Consider the following 22,610-nt stretch of genomic DNA (forward strand, 5'->3'; position numbering starts at 1 on the left):
GAAGTAAAATGGAATAAATATGTTGGTTCAACTTCTTTTTATCTCAGCTATTTGTCCTGGATACTGCAGGGCATCTACCCTAGAACAACAGAAAACTATGCAAGGCCAGATTAGGGCAATTTTGAACATATCTGTATTTTAGATTTAGGTGATGATCATAGCTGATTAATATGTATACAGCAAAACAGATGAGGCATAAACCTCATGCAGAGAGAATCCCATTCAATCATTAATAATGGTGGCTTAATCATGCCTGACCACTGTTAGTGCTGGAAGCAGACTAAAGGCATTAAAGGGGTTCTTAGCTAGGTCAGCTTGCATATCATCTGTAAGCCTTTGGCAGGGATGAAAACACACAGGGAATGTTTGTGTAATACAAAATCTATTTTTTTCAAATGCTGTGTAATTACTTTTTTAACATAAATCTAAAAGCTTTGTCACTACAGTATGGGTAAATGGTTTTATGCCCAGGAATATAGTTTTATTTTAAAGTTTAAGTCAAATGTTTACCACAGAGGATCAGAAAAAATCTTCTGGTCTGGAAAAGTATAAAAACATACAGTAAGTCGTATTTGCTTGCTATTTTACTGTTCTCTTAGGAGGCTGGCTTTTGATGATATGAGTACTGACCTTAATTACTCTTGTGATATTAAACTGTTTTGAACAAATTTTCATTTATCATTATAAGGAATTAATATCTTTCTTCCTCTACACATCATTCAGGAGAAAATGGAATCCAATTATTTTGCAGTAAAACAAATGTTCTAAGTATATCACTTAGTGTCAGGTGTTACAACAACCTTGAGGACCTTAATTACTTTGGCAGTTCTCAGATGCTGCTCCCAGGAAATGTACCTTGGGAAGAAGAAAGAAAAGGAATCTCTTATTGAAGGTGAGTACTTTTTGCTTGACCAATGCCCAGATGTTGTGTCTGAAGTCATAATGTGGACCTGAAATATCTTTTATGATTTGATTTCCCAAAACTGAACTCTCTGGCAATATTCTGCTTTCATGTAAACATTGAATGTAAATGCTGAACTAAAAGTAACTTTATAGGAATTCTGTATGCTGCTTAATCATTATTTTTATCAAGTTTCACTGGAGAGCATACAGATGTTCTGATTTCGGATGACATTGTACCTTTTCAGTCTCCAAAAAATCATTCACTTGATGAAAATCCATAGGTGTCCAGGTTTCACCTTTTCTATTGCTTGCTTTTCTTTCTTTTTTTTTTTTTGATGAGTGAAAATTCAATATCTTACTCCAAAAGTGAAAAGTAACTTTTTACAATATTTGCACTTAGAAATGTAATTCAAGTAAGAAAGTTTGGCAGTACAGCAGCTCCAGTGAAAGAAAAGAAAGAAGATTGAATCACCAGAGAAAGAAATGAATCTGAACTGGATCCAAACAATGTGTTATTGTTGCTCTTCCCAGGCTTTGTTGTGTTTGTATTATGGGATAACTTGTGCATGCATCAAGGAATAAAAGTGCCACCAAGCTCTATAACTCAGTCAGGGCTTCAGCTGATATAAATTTTACATATTCTTTCTCTGCAGCTGGGAGAACACCTTCAAGGCCAGGCTGGGTGAGGTTCTGAGCAGCCTGCTCTAGCGGAAGGTGGCTCTGCCCATGGCAGGAGGGTTGGAGTGAGATGATCTTCAAGGTCCCTTCCAGCTCAGGCCATTCTGTGATTCTATCATAATTTGCTGCTTTTTGAAAGCTGTAATTATAAAATGCTACACAAATGCTCTCAAAAGCAATCTGTAGGAACTGAATCCTCAGCAATTTCTTGACTAAATCACAGTACATACTGATTTTGCAATTTACGGTTTAATAACACTTTCAAGATGTTTCAGTTCTCAGTCTAATATATTTTATATTCAAAATGAAAACCTTTTTTTTTGGTTCTTTATCAGATTACCATTGTTTTGTAAGTGTATTTTCCATGAAATTTCTTAGAGTTACTTAAACAATATTAAAGGTTTCCTTATTGCCATGGTTATCTGGTGCTTTATTGCAAAGCTTTCCAAATCACAACAGGGCAGGCTGGCACTCAACTCCCACTACCATGTCATTCACATTTCTGAAATCTCCTCATTAATGTTTTATCTCCCCAGAAATCCTCTTGTAATATTTTGTTTCTCTAACTATATGGGGCTTGTGACTCTGTAATTTTTCTTTCAGAAGAGTAATTTCTTCTGTTTTGTGTTTGCAAGAAGAATGCATTTATCTTCATGATATTAATGAAGGACTAGAAGATAACTTCCAGTTGTTTTCAGCCATTTGAAGTGAACAACAGTTTGTGAAATGAATGTGAAATAATATTTTTGGCAGTATTTCAGACTGTTTTACTCAACTCTGGAAATGTATGTGGCCATTTAACAGGATAACTGTTAGAGTACTAGAGCTCCTCATAGTGTGTGTTACAAAATTCCACTGATAATACTGCATTTCTGTTGGAAAAGCATCCTTTCTCCAGGAAAGATAAGAAGGTTAATTTCTAAGAGTAATGTATTTTTCATGTTTATAGCATATCAACAAACATGTTAATTATAATGTGTTACAATTAACACACTCAGAATGATTCACATTTTTTACTTGGATGTATCTCTGTCTTAGGGCTTTTTCTGGACTGCTGATTTGCTGTTCTTTATGAGAACTTGTAATTGCTGTCTGAATTGATTGCCTTGGTTTATGACCTTACAGTGCATCATGGCTGTTCATGTGAGAGATAGAAATAGGTATCCAAATTACCAGTGTTCAGTGTCCATTCCTACTATTTTACTATGAAGTCTAGGCTGAAAAGATCTTTTAATGCTGTATAATCATCACTGTAATTGTTACAGGGTTCTGTGGTTTTTGTTCACCCTGTTCAATGTGCTTCATGTTTTCCTTAAGAAATAAGGGAATGAAAAATCCCAAACTACAGTGTGCATTTATGTCTCCATAATGTGATGTTACCTGGTATCTTTTCATGTGGAATATTGTAACCCGTTCTTATTTGGTTCCCAGTGAGGGGTGCTTAAATATACCCAAGTGACTGACTTAATTTGAAACTCTGCTGGAGTAGCATTTCCTATATAATCTTTTTGACCAGCTTTGATCCTAGAGAGCTTTGATGAAGCTACTAATTAGTTTTTTGATTCATCTGTGTTTAGGAAAGGGAGATTTATTATAGTAGCACCCGCTTGTGCCACTGATAATTAAAAGGCTGTCAGCATTTTCATTATATAACTCCTCTTGCAGGAGAGAATCCCTCCCCATCTGACACTTTGGATTATTTGTGAATGACTATGGCACTCTGAAGAACTTGCCACTTAGGCTAAAATTGACTGAAAATGGCGTTCCCATGAACCATTCCAGCCATCACTACTGTGAGGTAAGCATGGCCTTGCACTCATCTCTCTTGGAAAAAAACAGAAGAAATTGAAAAATCAGGACCAGACCCTCCATATTTGGCACTTGTGTGTGGGGGTGGTTTTTTTTAATTAGGAAAATAAATTCTGCTGCAGATAAATTTGAAAAACCATCGAAAGAAATAGATTCCCCATTTTTAGAATTTCAGCTTTGTGTATCTTCTTCATAAATCAATAGAAATAATCTGTTGTTGCCTTGAAAAGAATTTTTAAACCCTGACAGTTTTGTCAGTAGCTGGACTCCACATTTGTCATTTGTGGCACATGATCTGCTGACAGTGTGTTATATATCTGCTTTTTGAATTCTGATTTTCTGAAATACACATACACCCTTTGCTCAGCCTGAGATGTAAGTGCAGTTAATCTGTGTTCAGTTTGGGGTTGCAACTGGCTATTCCCATGTGTGAAAGAACTCAGTTCACACAGGGGAGGTGATTCTCCATGAGCTTCAAATCCCATGCCATTACCACATTGTATTAGAAAGGAAAACATTTACAGGTTATGTAAAATTATCAGCAATTCTGATTTTGCAGCAATCTGCAAAATTGGACTGTGACCTATGAGAATGAAAATCTTTCTCTAATGAGATATTTTGGTGACTTTCTCTGCCTTCCTAAAAGCCCAAGGTGAATCGATGTCTCCTTATGTGACTTAGTCTAGTAGCAGCTCTCAGAGTTGCAGGCAAGGCTCTAATATACTCCTGTGAAAATTTATGTATGTTTTATAACAAGGAGGTAGAGCACACTCACAGACAATATAAATTTTACTGCATAACAATAATTCAGTTTCTTTTCTTTTAAAGACTCTTGAAGTAATACATTATTTTTACTTGGCTGTCAGCGCTTTTTACATTTATAAAAGTGAGATGGCAGGGGAGGAAATGGGATTGTATTAGACCTCTACTTGCATTTATGCATTTGTGAAATACCATATGTATGGTTTATAAATTCTGTTAAATCAAGTTCCGACCACTTATCGCAACATAAATTTATTTTTTATATCTAGTCTCATTGACTTTTCTAAATGGACTCCTTCCCCTTCTTCATTTATTTTATCATGTTCTCTCTTGATAAATCTGCTGTCAGAAATAGTAGCTTCTCATCAACTTTCTCCATCCTGTAAATTATTTTTTTAATAAGCAGCTTTTAATGATCATATTTAATGGAATCCAAATAGTAATGTTTTATAATTGGAAAAAAAAAAAAAAAAAAGGAAGCAGGCATGTTGTGTTCTGTCACATTACTTCAGCTCTGGAGATCTTGGCCCTCGGAGGGCCATGGCAGCTCTACTGCTGGGAGTTCTAGAAAAACCATACTACACATCACACTTCCATGTCAGTGCTTGGCAGAAGGGAGAGAAGGAAAGGCCCTTGCCTCTGGACAAGTAAATTGAAATAGTGAGCTACTCCATTTTCTCTGCTGTTTTTGATCTAGAAGTTTTGTTTTCTACTGAGCCACATCAGCTCTTTGGTAAGCCCCTGCATTTTCTGTATAAGACAGAAAATTGTCTTTTAAATACTTTCCCAGTCCTCCCATCTCCCAAAAAGCAAACATGTTCTAGTGGATTGTTATGGGCATGTTTATCCATACAGACTTTTAAATCAGAGTATGATATTGGTGTGTTCTGGAATGATTGTTTTCTTATATTGTAAAAACAATGTACTAACAAAAGACAATTAGTGTTTTCACATTGTTTGAAAAAGTAAAATGCAATTAAAACTACACATGCATTTGCAGTTGCCAGTACAAAGAAAAATACCCTTTTAATGCAACGTGGCCATTAAATTCAGAGGAGACAGGAGATGACATGCACAGGAGTCACTTGGGGGAAGTAACGTGTAACAGGCTTGGTGGATTTTAATGTTGTTACTTTTCTTGTTAAAATCCCCTGCTACCACTTGGCTGGGCTTAATTAATGGTTTTGAATTTTGCTGAACTTCAAAGACTGGGAGGTGCTTTCAGATCTGATATGTAAAAATGAGAAATGATGTTGGAAGTTATTCTCAATCAGAGAGAACACACACTTACTGTCTTATTATTGTAGTGTAATATATCATCAAAGAACAGATAAACAAACCTCTTCTGATTAGTTTCCACCTCATTTATCTACTTTGTACAAATTAACTATTGTCCTTGACATCTAGAGGTGAAACAGTCAAATTCAAGTACTTACAGGCAATAATGATGATATTCCGTGTATCTAAACCCTTTCCTGGTTTTGCACATCACAAATACTTTTTTACATAAGTGGTTTTATTATGTGTGAAATAGTTCATAATCCCACTCTCCTTTCTCCTCGCCTCTTGTAGTTTATTGTCTTTGGATAGGAATATACACATGACTTAAGCTACAAAATTGCTTTTGTACAGTAATGAGCTACTTCTAGCCAGAATAAAACACTGGCTAGTCAGGCAAGGCCACATTACCCACTAATGGGGTGCAATGAGGGGCATATTCTATCCAATTTAAACTTCTGGTAGGTGTGTTCAGTGGATTAGATGTAATTACTCCAAAAGGACAGTAAGCCATGCCTGTGGGATAAATAATTATGCATTGGTGGCTCCAGACTGATGTTTATGTCTTGTCCACCACAGCTCTGTGCCAGAATTGATGCTGAGTGCCCAGCACCCCCTCACATCCTCTTCCCAGCAGTGCTCTATCTCCAGTACATTTCCAAAGGCCTCTAATTTTTGGAGTAAGTTTTTGGGGTGTCTACCTTATGGCCATTAAAGACTGAATTTCCAACTGGTGTTAAAAACTATTAGAACAAATGCTTATACTGAAATTCAGTAAATTTATCCACCTTTCTGCTTAATGAATTTAAATGTATGTTTCTATGCCAAAATAGTTACAATGCACATTATTTCATAACTAATGTCGTGCATTTTTGGAACTATGGCCGTCTCTGACTCATAAGACAGTACTGTGAAAATTAGAACAGACATTGCTTTGTGTTAGCCAGCAGTTCCAAGGAAAATATCATATACTTAAATGCAGTCCAGAAGAATAAAGCTGCTTCTTTTGCCCTGAGTGGGAAGTGGCAAATGTGGATTGCAAAGAAATGCTGCCAGCATTGATCCAGAATTGTCAAAATGGGTCCTTGAAATACAATGGTCTGAAAGGGCTGCACTATGAGTTGGAGAGTTCAGCATGATCAGATCTATTTTGGCTTGTACACTTTGAGCAAGAGCAGTCACTTTAATTAGTATGAGAGTCAGAGGATTCAGAAAAATCTAGGATTAGTGTCTTGTGTTAAAACTTGAAGGCTATTGCAAAAATCTAATTTTTGTCAAAATTCTCTTTTAGCAGTGAAATGTAATGAATAGGTAGAGGTAGGATGTATCTTTTGCATATTCTGTATAACTTCAGAGTATAATTTATGCTTCATTTTATTGTGGCCTGGAGTATGTGTGTGTGCACGTGCCTATATCATGCAGGAAAGCCAATACTTTCTTTTAGTGGTGAAGAAACTGTTTAAAAGAAGTGCATTTTAGAGATCTAATCATCCTTCAAAGTTATTAAGCCTTTTAAAATTAATTAAATGTAAGTTAGATCGAAGATGATACTTAGCGCAATTTCCTTTGCTCTATTTGCCTGTAAAGGGAGATTTGGTTTCTCAAGAATTGGTGATTTGTATTGCTCTTATCTCAACCTGTTTGTGGGCAGCTTTTTTCCTGTGAGCATTGTCTAATTCTTTCTGTGATAGCAGTGGGTGGGAAATGACAGCTGGCTGTAGGGACCATAGCTGGGGTGAGGCTCTGCCCCCAGGCCAGGCCGGGGCTGTGGGGCTGTGCTCAGGCTCTAGCTATTCCTCTTTTCCCTGCTCTAGAGCAAGTCCTGTCCACACAGCACAGCTCCTTCAGGAAGTCTCCACCCCCTCTGGCTGGCTTGGGGCTGTCCATGGGCTGCAGTGGGGTGTCTGCTTCACCCTGGTGTCCCCACAGGCTGCAGGGGAATCCCTGCTCCAGCCTCTGGAGCTCCTTATCCACCCCCATCTCCAACCTCAGTGTCACACAGTTCCTCACTTTGTCCCTCACACTGCTCCTCACACTTTCCCTCCCTCTTTCCCCTCACTGCTGGGCAGTTTTGCCCTTTCTCACTCACATTCCCACCGTGCCTCTTCCTCAGTGTGTGGTATTTAAATGTACTTTTAGGGAAGATTGAGCACAGATTGACTATGAGCATTCAACCAAATGATTGATGTTCACTATAAATTGCTTTGCACTTTATTTCCTCTCAGATTCTTGACAGTAGTTTAGGATTCACTTGCATTTCTTTTGAGTGGTAAAAAAAGCAGAAAAACAAAAAAAAACCCCAAAAAACAAACAAAAAAAAAGAGAGAAAAGGAGAAGGAAAAAGGAAAAGTTGTACATGAAAAGTCCAGCTGCTGTCACATTTCTTATCTGTGTGTGTAGTTCCTGAGAATGGGACATAGGGCTGGACCTGTGCAGATGGGACTTTTGGGGATTCATCTGGGAAGAGCCTCTGGAACTCCACAATGTCCTATGTATGACTGACTTTCCTAAATGTTGTGTGGAGAACCTTTCACTAGAAGGGGATGCTTGTGGTGATTTGCTAACAAAACCAGTGCTCTGCAAAGAAGAAGTCATCTCTTCCCTGAGGCTCCATTCCTCCTGCAGCCTCCCAGGGGTGCACAGACAGGGGACTGAGAGATGGTGCTTCTCATTATCTCACTTTCCCTCTGCTTTTAAATTAGGTCTGGCTTTTATTGATGTGAAAGAAAGCCAGCAGTGACCCTTCTGTTCTCAAGTCTTCTCAGGTAGCAGAGGTGAAAGTATAGCCAGTAGTCGCCTGTAGTGACATCTGAAAGGACAGCAGTGAATGTCAGAACTGAAGGCTGGTAAATACTATCATAGCTTTGTCTACAGCTCCATGTATGTGTGTTGAAATATTGGCCATTCACCTTTAAAGCAGTTGATGTGTTAATAAATATTTTGTCATAGCACTCTGATCTCAGAAAACTGTTGTAATTGCAACAGATGATAAAGGGTCTGGGGTTTGTTTTTTAATGTATTTCTGGTGTTACTAGGAAAAGCCTGGTTAGGAAAGTCAAACAAGCACTGACATACCTGACACAGCAACCTGGCAAAATTCCTATGGCCATTAGCTGAAAGAGTAAAAGGAAACAGCTCCTACATATTCATGAGGAAAAACAAATGCCTGTTTGTCTGGCTATAGTCTTTCACGGCCTATTGCTTTATTTTGTAATTACAGCCTGTCCTGATCCTCTGGTAACCTACAGGACAGGCAGCCCTTGATGGCCTGTGCAGGCCTCCTGGCTGCCCTAGGAATGGACTCCTGGGACAAGGGCTGCCTTGGGTCACTTTGGCAAAGTTTCCAGCCAATGCCAGGAGCTGGACCAACACATTCTGGAATGAACCTTGTTCAAATCCCAGAAAGGACAATCTGATCCCAATTCTCAGTAACATAACAGGAGGAGGCTTCAAATGAAGAAAACAGATCACTAATACAAACTTAATAAGCTAAGTATGCCTTTGTTTCTATTTCTTCTGAAGTAGCTGTTTGTGATAAAAAGGTACCAGAACTGCAGTCATGATGATACATTTGTCTCAAGAAACGTTTTTTGCAGGCTATCAAAGATTATCAAATAAACACATGACCTTGACATTGATTCAGTGATTTAGGAATGCATTAGCTCTTTTCTTCCACTACATGGAAGGGCTCTCAAGAGAAATGAAAAATTGAACTGTATCTTCAACCCACTTGGGCTAAGGTACAGAAATAGTAAACCTTGTATGAGAGGCTTTTGAACCCAGGTTTTTAATACTTCAGAATCTCTCAATGTTGAGGTCAAGTTTGAAATCTTGATTTTGCTCTGAGGTTTGACTTATCATTCTACAACTTTTCTAAGTAGAAGCAGTGGTTCTGCAGACTTCCACAGAAAAAGGATGCCGTGGGCTGATGATGATCAGGGATGATGATCCCTTCCCTTACCATTTCTACAGAGTTTGGAATACTTTGATCTTGACAGCTGAAGTTGTGGAGTCTGAGGTCTGACTCTGGGCTCTTGGGCAGAGGCTGTGCATGGGTTTCTCTCTCTAATACTGGCTGTATTTACTGACTCTACCTTCTGCATCAAGTACTTACACTGATCATGTGCATCCTGAAGTTATTAAGGGTGGATTAAAGGTAAATGTTGTAATCTTAGATTGCAGACTAGCAAAAATACTTTGCTTTGTAGGGTTTGAGTTTTGTACTTCTGAATGGTCAGATCTCCGTGCACACACTTTTAATTTATTGTGCTATGAAAAACATGACTGATTTACATTCATTTGTGCCTAAATTGAAACAAATACTGTGAAGTAAGAGGAAGTGATTAAGGCACTCTGTTTTTCACTGAAAAATATGTACTAATTGGGTAGAGCTGTGGCATCACCTGCTGTAACCATATTAATTATGGTGCATGATACAATTTTTATCTGCTCTCATCACTTCTGAGAAGAGCTGTGAGGAGCTGTGCAAGTGACTTTGTTGAGGATGACTCAGTATCAAGGACTGTGATGGCTGTGCAAGCAATTCCACAGAGTATGAATGAGCTGGGGGGTGGCAACCTGGGCAGGCATCACTCAGCAGCACATGCACTGCTGAAGGCTGCAACACAAGTTCTTTGGCATCAAATTCGTAGCCCATGAGCTACAGAATTCCTGCAATGTCTAGCAGTTTTGATATTTCAAAGGTTATGTACTTACATGGTTTATGTTTCTCCATAATAATAACGGATGACAAAGCAGAGTCTAAACTGTCTTTCAAAACTGTTTTCATTTTGATTGCCTAAAAACCTTATTGGGTATAGAGAGCAAGGCTTTTCAGTTCTTGGCCTTATGAACAACTTTTACAGAAACAGAAACAAGTAAGTGACAGTTATTTAGGTTTCTTTCTTCCCTTCTTCTAATTTTGAAATTACCCTCAGAGTTCTGTTTCTATGTCTGCATTTTCTTTTCTCTCTTCCTTTTTATATGTAGTAGTAAAAATGGAATATTGGTTTAATTTAAGCAACTTAATTGTTAATTGTCTATTATTTGTACTTTCTATTATGAAGATAGTATCAAATCTTCTGAAATGGTAAGAAGTTTATATCCACCATTGTTTTTCTTTCTGAAAAGCTGTTCTAAATTTAACAAGCAATGTTTTTTGTGTTGTATTGCTTCCTATTTGGCTGCATTATATGTAGAAGGGTCAAAATGCATGCCTTTGATTTATGTGGCAATGTAAAGAGCAGCTACAAATGCCATGAGGCAGAAAGTTTGAGTCTGTCCAATTGCTAAGTGTTTCTCTGTGAGAAATGACTCCTTGTTCTTTGGATCACAGAGATTGTACAATTACAATTTTAATCAATCCAACACAAGATTCATTGGTTCTTACTGTGCAGAGCACATAGTCACAGTCCAATAAATCTGCTTCTGCTGTGCAGATCCAGACTGCTGGAGCCTCTAGAGACTGAGAACAAATGACAGGCATGTCTGCCTTGCCTGTGCACTGCACGGTGTCAGGTGTAAGGAAGGTGTGCTGCTACTTGAAGTTGTAAGGGTCCGGCGGGGTCCGGCCGCCTGGCCCCAACGAGCTCCGGGGCTTCGGGAGACCTCGGGGGCCTCACCTGGCCCAAGCTCTCAGCCCTCCCGGCTGTTCAGCTCTGTCCAGAGGCGGCTGCGGTCAGCCTCGGTGTTCCCAGGGTCGCTCCTTGGAGCGGCAGGGACCACGCGGCGGAGGCGGGTGCCTGCCGGGCAGGAATGCCGTGGAGTCGCTGGTCGCTTCCCGTGAAAGGGCGACGAGCCGAGAGTCATCAGTGTGCAGTTTATTAAGGAGAAGCGGCGCGGGGGAGGCACACTGGGGGCTCTCGGGTGGGGCGGTCCACGCAGCTACCGGGCGCAGAACCCGGCGGGGCTGGGGTCGCGGCCACACCACGCGGAGAGAACAAAGGGAGGGGGTTTTTAGGGCGAAATACGGGGTTTCCCGGGGAGGAACAGCAGGGGCGGAGCCAACGGGGCTCCGGGACAACATGAGGGACAAGCGGGGGAGCAAATGAAATATAACTAGGGAGGGGATTACAAGCAACTCATGGGGGAAGCCCGGCAACAGAACATTCTAGTGAGGGCAAGCAGCGGGGGCGGTGATAGGGGCGGGGAAGCAAACTTTAAACCAATAAGCTTAGGAAAAACTTTCCAGGGGAGGGAGAGAGCGGTTTACGGCCCGGCCTCCTCCGAGTCCCAGGCGATGGCATCCTCGGCAGCGTCCCCGTGGATTACGCCGACCACCGGCCTCGGGGACTCGGGATCCGCAGCATCGGGCCGCCGCACCCCCACACCTCCCCCTTCTTTACTAAATAAGGAGCGAATGTGCTTAACTAAATATTTCTTAATCAATGCAAATGAAGCAGCAATTAAAGCAATAGCAAATAAAACAATAACGCAGTCTTTTAAAAGCGTGGCTCCCCATTCGGGCAGTCCCAGTCCTTTCAGTGCTTTGTGGGCCCATCCTCCGACGGTGGAAAGCGTGGAGTTCACAGCATGACGGACACCATCCACGGTGTTTTCAAACCAGAGGCTGCTCTCGAAGGTGATGTTTCTTATCAAGGCGTCCATATCTTTCAGCCTCTGGTGGATGCTACGGCTCCTGGAGGATAGGTTGAAGCAGCAGAGCCCCTCAAACTGTTGACAGCCATGTCCATGCGCAAGGAGCAAAAAATCAATGGATACACATTTGCTCCTTGTTCATGGCACGGGCTGAAGTCACCCAGACGTTGGAGCTCGGCTGCCTCACAACCCACGATTGGACTGGGACGATGGTCGGCATGAAGAGAAGGAATGACGTGAGGATGGTAGGACGCATCTTGGCCTTTGAATGGGGGAGCAAACAGAACAGCATTAACCAAAGCGATAAAGATTGGGGCAGGTGGAGGAGGGAGGACGGGAAGGCCATAGGGAAGAGGGGGAAGGGAAGTGGGAGGCTGGCTCAGGGAACTGCGGGATGGACTCTTGGTGACTCAGACGCTCTGCTTGTGAGTGTGGGGTCGGAGGCGGCGAGGTGAGGAAGGTGGAGTCTCCGCCTTCTTCTTGCGGCACCAGTGGGCCGATGTCACGTCCTTTGGCTCCGGTCTCGGGGAGAGTGGCCCTGCTTTTAGGAAAGGCTTGACAAATTTAGCTGGGACCCATCGTGGCCCTTCAGAGGTGGAGACGCAGCAATAGCCACGCCCCCAGATGACGAGAGGGAAGGGGCCAACGATCTTTAGGGAATCCGGTTCCTTGATCAGGACAAGGGGGCGCTCCTTCAGCTTGGCTCGCGTGTGGTTGGCAAAGTGGCGAACCACCGGGGGTTCTGGCTCCTTATCGGAGCAATTGAGAAAATTTAGAGTGAAAAGAGCCCTGGCGAGCCGATTTGCCGGGGTCTCTGTTTCTGGTCCCCCCTTTTGCTGCTGAAGCACCCTCTTGAGGGACCGATGGGCCCTTTCCACCAGGGCCTGACCCGTGGCTGAGTGGGGAATCCCGGTGGTGTGGGAAATGCCCCACTGGAGGAAAAATTTCCTCACTGGTCCAGAGGTGTAACACGGACCGTTGTCCGTCTTAACCTCTTTAGGAATACCCAGGATGGCGAAGGCCTGCAGGAAGTGCGAAATCGCATCCTTCGCCTTTTCCCCCGAATGTGCGGTGGCAAAGATCGCGCCTGAAAAGGTGTCTACGCTCACGTGTACATATTTTAGTCGACCAAATTCAGGCACGTGCGTGACATCTGACTGCCAAAGCTCCCCACTATTAAGCCCTCTGGGGTTGATTCCAAACCCCATGGATGTAATCTGGAGGGGTTGACAATGGGGACAGGCCGCCACAATGGCCTTGGCTTGGTCCACTGTTAACTCAAACATTCGCCTCAAGGCCAGGACATTTTGGTGGAAGAGTGCATGGCTCAGCGATGCCTGCTGGAATCGATCAGGCACGTTGGCAACATGCACAGGCGCAGCGAGCGCGTCTGCCACCCTATTCCCTTCCGTGATTGGACCCGGAAGGTCAGTGTGTGAACGCACATGCATCACGTAGAAGGGTTGGTCACGGTGGGAAATGGCTGTCTTGAGCCTCTTGACCAAGCAATTAATTTTTGGGTTGGAGGAGCCGGACAGCCAACTGTCCTCAGCCCTTGAAACGATCCCCGCTACATAGGCCGAATCAGTGACCAGATTGAAGGGTCCCAGAAAGCGCTCAAATGCTCTGACGGCGGCTGCGAGCTCGGCCACCTGGGCGGACCCAGAAACAATCTCGACATCGGAATCCCACCGCTCTGTCGAGGGGTTCCACCAGGCAATCACCGATTTTCCTGATGTGCCCGAGCCGTCAGTGAAAAGTGTCGGAGCACTGAGGGGTTTCCGACTTTGGACCCGGTCAAGAACAATTTTTAGTTCAGATATTGCAAATATCTTATGTTTTGGAAACCAGGTAACAACCTGGCCGGGAAACGATTCAAGTGCTAGCTGCATCTCCTCACTCTTTATCAAGGCGAATTCGAATGATTTTGTATCAAATGGAACGTGGATGTATGCGAACTCACGTCCTGCTAGGGTGGACAGGCGGGACCTCGCTCATCTAACAAGCTGCGCCGCCTTGTCCAGTGGCGAAACTAAAACTTTGGGGGACGAGATAGGCAGGAAGACCCACTCAATAATGAGCAGTCGGTTCTCCATGTCTTTCAGGTCCCATTGAAAGATGAGCCCGTGCAGGTGGGGCATTTTACCTAGGATGGCCAAATTAAAGGGCAATTTGGGGTCGCATCGGTGAACGCGACATGTTTTCAGGGCGTTCTGTACCTTTCTGATGGATTCCCGCGCTTCCGGGGTCAATGTCCTTGGGGAGGTCAGGTCGCGATCTCCACACAGGAGGGAAAACAGCGGGACCAGGTCTTCCGAGGAGATGCCGATCAGGGGCCGAATCCAGTTGATGGCACCACAGAGCTGGTGCATTTCCTGCAGGTTAGATGGATTGTCAATAATTTTGATCTGCAAGGGTGTTATTGTTTGCGCCTCAATTTTCGCTCCCAGGTATCTCCACGGCACCATCACCTGTACCTTGGAAGGTTGCATCTCAAACCCTTCACTCTCTAGGGCCCCCACGACTCTAGAGAGTGCTGTCCGCAAGATGGCTTCGGTTGGCGAACAGACCAATACATCATCCATATAATGGACGATGATTGACTCACCCGTGACCTCTCGCACTGGTGCGAGAATGCTGTCCACATACCACTGGCAAATGGTGGGGGAGTTTTTCATCCCTTGCGGGAGCACTCGCCAGTGATAGTGGCGCATTGGGCGTTCCCTGTTGGTGGAGGGAACTGAAAAGGCGAACCTGGGCGCATCGTCTGGGTGCAGGGGGATCTGGAAGAAGCAGTCCTTTATGTCCACCACTGCAATCTTCCAGTCCCGCGGGAGCATTGAAGGTGATGGCAACCCGGGCTGGAGAGGCCCCATGTCCTCAATGACTTCGTTTATTTTTCTGAGGTCATGGAGGAGCCTCCATTGGGTCCCTCCCGCCTTCTTGATAACGAAGACGGGCGAGTTCCATGGACTGGTCGAGGGCACGATGTGCCCCTTCTCCAGTTGCTCCTCAACGAGCTCTTCGAGCGCTCTTAATTTGTGTATAGGCAAAGGCCACTGGTCGACCCAGACAGGTTTATCAGTGAGCCAAATCAATGGCTGGGTCGGGCGCTCACCAGTGACCCCAATCAAAAATCCCGAGCTGGAGCCAATTCGACTCGGGCACCCCATTGGGACATAGTGTCTCTCCCCCACAGGTTGAATCCCGAGTTGATGATGAATGGCCGCACGGTGGCGATGCGACCCTCGGGGCCTTCAATTAGAACGGGGATGGAACTCCGCTCCGCAGGAGTATATCCTCCCACACCTTTCAACGACTGAGCCACAGGCTCCTTGGCCCATGCCGACGGCCAACTCGCCGAGGAGATGACTATGACATCCGCACCAGTGTCAATCATGCCAGTAAGGGAGATGTTGCTTCCCTTCTGGGAAAGGCCACAAGTAAGCATTGGCCTGTCCTTACCAACCGCCTCGGACCAGGCAACCAGCGGTCGTTCCGTGAGGATAGCGTGGAACGGGATGACCTTGATCCTGGCCACGACCTGATTCCTAGAGAGGATAAGAGGGGGGTCGGCAACTTCAACCTGGAGTGGAAAGAACCCCTCTGCATCCACTCTGATCAAGGAAGGGATGATGGCAATCCCTTTGGGTCCGGCATCCGCATCTGAAATGGCAAGGACAAGAGCGTCAGGAAAGTCACACTTTAGCTTAACAAGAAAGGAGTCACATCCGGGTATCGTACAGTCATCGTCGACCCACGTCTGCTGGAAATCCGTGGGGTCGAGGCCGGCCGGTGGCTGTTGGCAGCGTGAGGCCGGCATCTCACGCTGTGCTCTCAGTTTCCCTGGCCAGCAGGGAAGGGAGGTGGAAACGAGGAAGGGTCAGTTAGGGACATGGGGGAAGGACGCTGGGCGCGGGCAGGGGCAGGAAAATGGGAAAACTTGGAGATTTCTTCGACCGGTGTGGGGCAGTCTGCGGCGTAATGTCCTCGCTTGCCACACCGGTTACAGGTGGCATAGGTGTTTCAGATGGCCAGTGCCTGAGAGGTGTTAGCATTCAGCGCCTTGACAGCAGCCAGGCGCCGACAGGCACTGACCATCTGGGCGATGGTCGGCCGTGGGTCATGTGGCAGGGACAATATGATTTCTTTGCAGATGGTGTTGGATCTGGTGATTGCCCCGTCCACAAGCAGCTGCTCCCTGATGGTGTGGTCGGGGACCTGACGATCGATGGCCTGTTTTAATTTATCAACAAAACTGGGGAAGGCCTCGTCAGGCCCTTGGAATATCTCCAAGTAGGGGATGGTAGGGGCATCCACCGGAGGGATACCAAGCACTACCCTCTCCGCTGCACCAGCGAGAGACACCAGAATGTCTATGGGTATCTCTCGGGCTTGCGTCTGGGGTTTAGAGTAATCCCCCTCACCCAACAACAACTCGAAGGTGGGGCCGTTTGGAGTGCCGTGCCCAGGAAGCAGTCGCTCTAGCCCCCTGATCTGCCTTTTCCACTCGTCCTCCCACTCTTGGTATTCAACGGGGGACAGTAGACAAGACATCACTAATTTGATGTCGGAGGGAACTAGAGGGACGCCGGTGAGAGTGGCGTGAAGGACTGCTCTGAAATAGTTCGAGTCCCGGCCAAACTCCTTTTGCGTTTTGGCCAGGTCTTTGAGCGCGGCCCTATCAAAGGGCTCCCACCGTGGGTGATCGCGTTGCCCCGAAACGCGGACTGGTGCGGCGAAGGGGGCCTGGAGGCTCCCTGGTTCCGGATCTAGGTGACAACCTTTCCCAGCCAAGCCGGAGGATCCATCCAAGATGGCCTCCTTCCGGTCAGGGACCATTGGAGGACCAACAAAGATGGCCTCCTTCCGGTCATCGTGGGAAAGGGGATCCAAGATGGCGGCCTTCCGGCGGACGCCAGAAGGGTAGCCGTGGGAACCGGGAAGACCCGCCTCCGGGGAGGGGTTAGGAAGAGGCGGATCATAGGGAGGGGCGACTGACGAAGGGCCCGGGGAGGAGTCGAGGAAGAGGTGGGGTTTCGGTGGGAAAGGGGAGGTAGGCGGGGTAGGGATAAAGGGGTTGGGCGCAGGGGCGGAGGGTCCGAGGGAGGGGGTGTGCCCGCACGGTGATGGATAGGCCGCCCAGGGGGAGGGATCAGGGAAGGGGTTCGGCGGGAAAGCCGAAGCAGCAGCGGGAACGGGAGGATTGTAGGGAGAAGGGATGGGGCATGGGGAAGCCACGCGGCAGGCGCTATCTTGGTGCCAGCCGCCGCTTCTTTGTGGCTCTTCGGGGAGACAAAAGGATACACGGCGGGGATTGCGGGGGACTACCAGGGACGAATCAACCCGGGAAGAGGGGTTAGGAGAGACAGAACCGGGGGTGCCCGAGAGGGTCGCGCGTTCTCCCTCCCAGGCAGGGGACGAAGTGACCACGGGGGCGCCGGAGACTAGATGAGAACTCCGTGTCCGCGGACGTTCTGAGCCGCCGCGGTCGCCTCGAGAAGGACAGGGGCTGGGGTTAGTTGAGGAACGGGCAGACGGGGAAGGGTTAGCAGGGACTCCCGCGCTCCGAAGGGAGGGACGGAAAGCGTGGAAAATTTGTGTTAAAATCCCGAAAAACTGGTCCGCTCGCTTATCCCCTTGGGATATAAGGTGGTTCATGCGCGAGCGGACCCCACGCCAAAAATCGATGGAGTTAGCATCTTGGGGAGATACATCGGGAAACTCGGCAAAAATAAATTTAACGAAGCGTTTTAGGAGCGGGGAGGGAAAAGAAAATTTCGCTACTCGGAGGGAGGTTTTAACGGAAACATAAAATTCTCGTTGCTCTTTGGTTAGGTTAACCCCCATCTTTTCCACCCGAGATAAAGGTTAGCCGAACCAAACTCTCACCCGACCGACCCGAACGAAAAATTAAATTAAAAGAGGGCAAGCTAGGGGACCCCTTCCCCTACCAACTCACCCGAACACAAAGCGGCGCGGTCGGTTCACGGGGCTCACGGGGCTGGCGGTGCCGGCGAGGAGCACCTCTTGAAGTAGTCCAGGGAGGGTGCTGCAACTCGCCGGGTGGCGGAACAACGGATCTCCACTCTTCCCTTCCAAGGAGCGAAGGCAGGCTCGGAGGGTCACGTTGACGGCGCCACTTGAAGTTGTAGGGGTCCGGCGGGGTCCGGCCGCCTGGCCCCAACGAGCTCCGGGGCTTCGGGAGACCTTGGGGGCCTCACCTGGCCCAAGCTCTCAGCCCTCCCGGCTGTTCAGCTCTGTCCAGAGGCGGCTGCGGTCAGCCTCGGTGTTCCCAGGGTCGCTCCTTGGAGCGGCAGGGACCACGCGGCGGAGGCGGGTGCCTGCCGGGCAGGAACGCCGTGGAGTCGCTGGTCGCTTCCCGTGATAAAGAACGGGCGACGAGCCGAGAGTCATCAGTGTGCAGTTTATTCAGGAGAAGCGGCGCGGGGGAGGCACACTGGGGGCTCTCGGGCGGGGCGGTCCACGCAGCTGCCGGGCGCAGAACCCGGCGGGGCTGGGGTCGCGGCCACACCACGCGGAGAGAACAAAGGGAGGGGGTTTTTAGGGCGAAATACGGGGTTTCCCGGGGAGGAACAGCAGGGGCGGAGCCAACGGGGCTCCGGGACAACATGAGGGACAAGCGGGGGAGCAAATGAAATATAACTAGGGAGGGGATTACAAGCAACTCATGGGGGAAGCCCGGCAACAGAACATTCTAGTGAGGGCAAGCAGTGGGGGCGGTGATAGGGGCGGGGAAGCGAACTTTAAACCAATAAGCTTAGGAAAAACTTTCCAGGGGAGGGAGAGAGCGGTTTACGGCCCGGCCTCCTCCGAGTCCCAGGCGATGGCATCCTCGGCAGCGTCCCCGTGGATTACGCCGACCGCCGGCCTCGGGGATTCGGGATCCGCAGCATCGGGCCGCCGCACCCCCACAGCTACTCTTCTGCCTTCTCAGGTGGCATTTCATGGCTTGCATTTGAATGATTAGAAATTATGTGCTTGACCTGGTGGATGCAGGAGGTGTTACTTATTCCTTCATCTTGTTTTTTTCCTTCCGAAAGTGAGATTTTGATTCTCTTAGATTTTTTGGTTTTTGTAGTGGGTTAGTTCTGGGTGAATGAGATCTTCATTTTCCAAGAGCTGATAAGCATTGCAATAACAATTAAATAGGTTATATATCAGGGAAGAGTTTTTCACCCAGAGGGTGGTTGGGCACTGAACAGGCTCCCCAGGGCAGTGGTCACAGCTCCAAGCCTGACAGAGCTCAAGACATGTTTGGGCAACACTCTCAGGCACATGGGGGAATTGTTGGGGTGTCTTGTGCAGGACCAGGAGTTGGACTCAATGTTCCTGATGGGTCTCTTCCAACTCAGCTTATTCTGTGATTCTGTGATTCTAAAAGCCTGTCTGACAGGATCCTTTTGGAAAAATCACTGAACTGTCAAATCCTGGGAAGTGAAGCAAGTGGTGGATGGGCAAAGATACATCGAGCTGAAAGCAACAGGAGTGGTGAGAGTGAAGCTTTTCCAGCATTCCCCATGCTACACAGAAATTTTTCTAATTTATGCGTGACCAAAAAAGAGCTCCCAAAGGCAGCAAAGAATTTTTCCTGAAAAGCAATTTTAGATCTGAGGAATGCAAAGTCAGCAAGGAGAGATATGTCCTGGGAAACCTCTCTGGAGAATTTAGAGAATTTAAACTTCTGACACATTCCATACATGATCCATACCAGCCTGTTAACAACTGTTACCTAGATTCTTGGAATATTTTGTCTTTCCTGAATGTGGTTAGCACCACCAGTCATCCTGATGGGTTTGAACTACAGCATCCCAGGACTGAGAGACAACAAACGTGCTCCACCACGCAGGAGAAAGTTATCAGGAAGGTGACTCTGGGTCACTGTGTCCAAATTCATTGGCTGGCACAGCACCTGAGGGCAGACAGAGTATCTGTGCTGGGCTGAGTCTGGAGGCAACAGGAGACACCTGCCTGAGCTGAATGTGAAGGAATGGCAAGAGAAGATAAACAGACAGTAACCTGCTGGTGAAGGAAAGGGCAGATAAGAACAGAAAATGAAAGCATTTGATGGGTGACAAGACAGATAACAGTGCTGAATAGGAAACCCAAGGATCCTGTGGAAGGAAATATTAACAGCACATGAAGGAAGGAAGAACAGAAATAGTGCTGCAAAGGGGAGGGATGGGCAGGACTGCAGGGCTGCTGGACGCAGTGGAGGGTATGGACAGGAGGCAGCTGATGGGAGTGAGGAGGAGAAAGAAAAGGACACAAAGAAATAGGTTGTGCCATTCCTGGCATTTCCTTAGTTGCAGCTATGGGGTTTTAAACCACAAAATTCTTCTGATGCAGCATAGGTCCTTTTGGATTCAATGCCCAAATATCTTCTGACTGTCCTTTTACTATTTAATTTATTACTAGTTGAGGAAGTAAGAAATAACTTAGAAGTTGTTCCAAGTTCTGCAAAAAATATAGACTGAAAGAGGCATCGGGAAAATCCAGAAAGTATCAGACATTTATCTTTTAAAATGTTAATTTAAAACAAACTAGCAAACAAGAAGCCATAATTTATGATTGACAACATATGAAGTTTTGATAACTTTAGAGAAGTTACAGTAAAAGTGAATGAAAAATAAGTAATTTGGAAGATATTTTTGGTAGGTTATTTTTATTAATTTGTAGATATTTTTAAGGGTAATACTACAAATGTTATTTGTGAAGGCTTTGCTTTGTAACAACAGATGACATGATAATGATCATAAAACGTTGGGGTTTTGTTTAAGTAAATGTTTTTGTATGCACAGGAATCATGTACACAGGGTTTGGGATTACAAATCTGTTTTGTCTATGTGGCAGTCTGTAGCAGCTCAATTTGGGAAATAGTATTGTACTTACATCCAAACATTGCCTTCCACAGTTTGTGCAGGGATTTACATCTTCTGCTTAGGAGCAGCAGTTTTCTTTAGTGCTGGTCTCTACTGGTGCAATGTTTCTAAAATATTTTTCGTTATTCATGGTAAATGCAAAATACTTTCACAGCTCTGCTCTTGCCATGTTTGCATTTGTGAATTTGTTTTCTTCAAATCTGGGAGTGGTGGTAGACAGTACATATTGGCTGCAGTGCTTGAGAGAACATAAAGAAGTGTTTAGACCCTGAAGGAACAGACCCAGTATTAATCTAAAGTCATATTTCTCTTTACAGTTTGCTTTCCAGCCCACATTCACTGCTCCTGTGCACTGCTGATATTCTGCCTGCTGGCATAGACTTCTGGACATAGTCCAAGGAAACAAAGCCTCCAAACAAGAAAGCAAGGTTTTAGCATCAGGATGATTTATTTTGAGGAACCTTCCATACACTCTATCAAAAAGGAGGTCGGATTAGTTACTAAATAAATTGTTTATGACTCTACTGCATAATAAATGTCTTTCTCCTCTTAGTCGTCCTACTTACACCTCAGTGTAACCTGGTCATGTTATCACTGAGCAACATTTTCCAAAGATCTAAGTCTTGTCAGGCAGCCAGGCTCAAGCAGGAGAGAAGCAAACTCTTGCCAGTGGGAAGGAGACACTGAGAGCCAGGGATTACAGTCTCCTAACTGAGTCATACTCTGAGGGAGGCAACTCAGTTTCACTGGGACAAGGAGATAACAGAACTTCACTGGGTTGCTGTGAGGATTAGTTGGTTTTGGAGATAGGAAGTACCATGAGAGCTGAGAAGTCAGGCTTTGGGTTATACCCCAGGAGCTCAGTGCAGGGTGCTTCCCAGTGCTCTTAAGCATTTCTGGAGTGCAGTGCTGCCCTGAAGACCAGAACCTATCCAGTTACTTACTTCCAGACAAATGTTATCAGAAATGTAATCTGCCTATCTTTTTAGAAGCTTTAGAACACAAATAGCTTTTTTGAGCCTGAAAAACCATTTCATGATTTATTTCATATTCCAAATGCAAAATGGCATGGGAGACTAGCATTGTTTTCTGACAGATTGTCAAGCCTGAGGCCAGTATGCATGTCTGAATTCAAAATCAGTATTTTTTAGAGGAGGATGGCTGACTGAATTCCTGCTAGACTGGTTTCTTTTTAGAAATGTTCTGTTCTCCTCTGTTGTGATTCAGTTTGTCTTTTCCTTCATAACAGGCAGTGACAAGTCCTTGGGGTGGCCTTAGCTTAGAATTCCAGGAAAGTCATATAGATAACATGACACATAGAAATTCACTGAAGCATGTTCAGCTTTTCTCTACTGTTATGGTTCCACGTGTACTGTTCTCAAATTTCAAATATCCTTTTCTCCTTGTAAACTGTCAAGAAAGACAAGGGAGAGTAACCTGCTCTGAGCAAATTGTATGCACAAGCTTCATTTCTGGGAAGTCTGAGGCCATCACTTGAGCAGAGAATGCTTTAGGATTGTGAGGGTTCTGAAAACTGGGGCCCTTGCTGTTAGATGCAGCAAGCTCCTCCAAATGGTGGGAGGACATTCTAGCTGTCAAAGAGAGCTCCATTATGCCACAGTTGGTGCTGATTTCTCTCAATAAGGACAGAACAAAGTTTTCTACCAAATAATACAGGTT

At 45.7% G+C, this 22,610-nt stretch overlaps 2 long non-coding RNA genes across 2 annotated transcripts in view; both read left to right on the forward strand.

Moving 5' to 3' along the window:
* LOC146432349 (uncharacterized) overlaps nt 1-876 on the forward strand; it is a 76,733-nt gene extending 75,857 nt beyond the window's left edge. The window contains exon 7 of the long non-coding RNA XR_014854420.1: nt 689-876. This is a non-coding gene — a long non-coding RNA (uncharacterized LOC146432349). The remainder of the gene's footprint in view (nt 1-688) is intronic.
* Nucleotides 877-2,617: 1,741 nt separating this feature from the next.
* On the forward strand, nt 2,618-21,411 carry LOC146432350 (uncharacterized). The gene is made up of 3 exons (XR_014854421.1): nt 2,618-2,741; nt 3,247-3,379; nt 21,248-21,411. It is a non-coding gene; the product is annotated as an uncharacterized LOC146432350 (long non-coding RNA).
* The last annotated feature ends 1,199 nt before the right edge of the window (nt 21,412-22,610 follow it).

This window comes from Lichenostomus cassidix, chromosome 11 (assembly GCF_008360975.1).
Source record: "Lichenostomus cassidix isolate B80296 chromosome 11, HeHo_3.0, whole genome shotgun sequence".
NCBI classification, from domain to species: domain Eukaryota; kingdom Metazoa; phylum Chordata; class Aves; order Passeriformes; family Meliphagidae; genus Lichenostomus; species Lichenostomus cassidix.